We start from the raw sequence: 2,471 nt of genomic DNA on the forward strand, positions 1-2,471 counted from the left end.
CCCCCGCTATCCACCCCCAGGAGCCCCCCAGTTCCGGCAGAGATTTTGGGGGCGCACAGGAAGAGACGGCGTGCACGCGATCTGTGGGTGGGTCGTCACATCAGCGCTTCAGGATGTGTGTCCATCAGCCTCAAACAACACGGTCAGGTCTCCACGCCTCTTCCAGGCGCCGGGGCTCCCGCCCTCCGTGGGGTGGAGGGAAACCTTCCAGAAACCTCTCCAAAGGTGAGATCGCTAACTCCAGGTGTTTCCATTGACCGCCCTGCCCGAGTTCCTTCCCTGCCGGCCACGGAGGGGGGAAAATCCCTCCCTCTGAGCTAATGGGCCTGGAACGACTTCATCCCACCAGAAAGGCCCCTTCTCCGCCCCCTCCCCTGGCAGAAGGCGTTATCTCAGCCACATCTGGGCGGCTCCCCACGGGGTCACAGGCACTGGGCCGCCTGCAAGGCTATTCTGCAAACCCTCCCCGCTTTCACTTACAAAATCTCTCGTGTCCTCTGTGCCATCAACTGCGAGTGGCTGGAGAGGGCACTGCTTTTGTCCTGATGCTGTCATCCTGGCTGGAGGGGCCTGGGTTCGGCACAGCAGCTGGACCTGGGGGGAGGGCACCAGAAAGTCCCCAACATCGGGCCTCCAGGCCCCAGGCCGCGGCCTCTGTCTCTTGTAAGTGACAGGATTTCTTCCCGAGCAAGGAGGTTTGTCCTGAAAAACCTTGCATGCACGTTGAGGCCTAGATGTCTGTGCCCCTCAAAATGCACAGGGTGAAGCCCTAACGCTCCCCCCAGGATAGCTGTATTTGGAGTAAGGAAGCCGTGGGGTCGTGAGGGTGGGGCTCTGACCCCATGGGATTGGGGTCCTTCTGGGAGGAGACACCGGAGCTCACTCCCCTCCCGCTCTGTCTGTCACACCAGGACACAGTGAGAAGGCAGCCATCCGCCAGCCAGAAGTCCCCACGAGAAACCCTCCTGGCTGGACCCTGATCTCCGAAGTCCAGCCTCCGGACACGTGAGACAGTCTATTTCTGTGGCTCACGTGCCACAGTCTACGGCATGGCAGCCTCGCTGCTGAGTGAGACATTGTGGTTTAAGGAGCTAGTGACATCGGTGACAGCAAGCACCCCATGCTGGTTCTGTGAGATGCGGCCAGAGATGGGCTTAGAGCCTCTGGGCTAGAGGACAAAGCTCCCCAGGTCAAGGCCAAAGCCAGCCTCAGAGGTGCCGTGAGCACAGACCACCAGCGTCCGTGGGTCTGTCTCGTTCCTGCTGGCCCTGTGGGCAGCCTGTGGCCCGGTTCCCCAGCAGCCCCAGAGGACACCGGAAGCTTCTGGGGACACGTGTGGGGCCGGAGTACAGGGGAAAGCGTGGTCACTGTTTCTTACGCGGGGGCAGACGCACTTCCCCTCTCTCCAGCACGTCCAGCCCTGAGGGTTTCAGCTTCTGACACCTTCAGCCCCAGGCCGGAAACAGGAAGCCAGAATGGGGGAGGGGGTGCTGCTGATTCGGAGAGTTCACGTTCGAGAAGAATCAAAGCTACAAGAAAGGAGGGGACACGCGAGAGAAAGCGGCAGCACCAATCACCGGACATCCCGGATGGAGGACCTTTTCATCCACAGCCAGTTTGCAGAGCCGGCCCCTCACCTGTTCACACGTTCAGCCCCAGCCGTCGCCGCGCCCTTCCGGGCCACCCCGGGGACTCGGGACCCGGGTCCTGAAAGCCTTCCAGTCTGCTGTGGGTTACGCCGTGTCCCCCAGGAGGCCATGGCCAAGCCTTCCTGGGGTCTTTGCAGATGCAGTTGAGTCAAGCTGAGGTTGTGCTGGACTTGGTTCACCGGACTGTGTTCTCGTGGAGGGAGACGCCTCGTGGCCGCAGAGGCAGGGAAGGCAGGGAGAACAGCTAAGCCCCACAGGAGCGACCTCGGCCCTGCGGCACCTGCGTTCGGGACTTCCGGCCTCCAGACCGGGAGAGAACACATTTCCCCTAGTGTGTGGTGCCTTCCTGGGCAGAGAGACGGAGCACAGTGTGCGATGCCCAAGGCAGACATCAGACGGCCTCGCGACCAATCATGTCACCACGGATGAGCGCTGAGACCTGCAGGGAGAGAGCACAGCCCGCGAAGGCTCTGGGCCAGGAGCTTGGCTCCTGCAAGGAACCCGTGGGGGGACGGTCCCTGACACTCAGAGGGGGCAGGGCGCCCCCACCCCACCCGGTGTCCCATCCGTCCAGCCGCCCCCCACGACGGCGTGGCATCTGAGACCTGCGCCTCTCCCGGGGCGAGCATGGCTGCCTGCACCTGTCTGCAAGGTGCTGACCCCTCAGGGCTGGGAGATGGGCCTCCGTGTCCCTCAGGGCCGGGTCAGAAGAGGTAGTCTTCAATTTCAGGAGGTATTTGGGTCAGATAATGAGGTCTGTTAAGCCCCGGGATGCCTTATCTGGAGCGCTGTCGTGAAAAAGGGCCGGCGCTGGGTGAGCCT

The sequence above is a fragment of the Crocuta crocuta genome, unplaced genomic scaffold, assembly GCF_008692635.1.
Source record: "Crocuta crocuta isolate KB4526 unplaced genomic scaffold, BGI_CrCroc_1.0 scaffold675, whole genome shotgun sequence".
Taxonomy (NCBI): domain Eukaryota; kingdom Metazoa; phylum Chordata; class Mammalia; order Carnivora; family Hyaenidae; genus Crocuta; species Crocuta crocuta.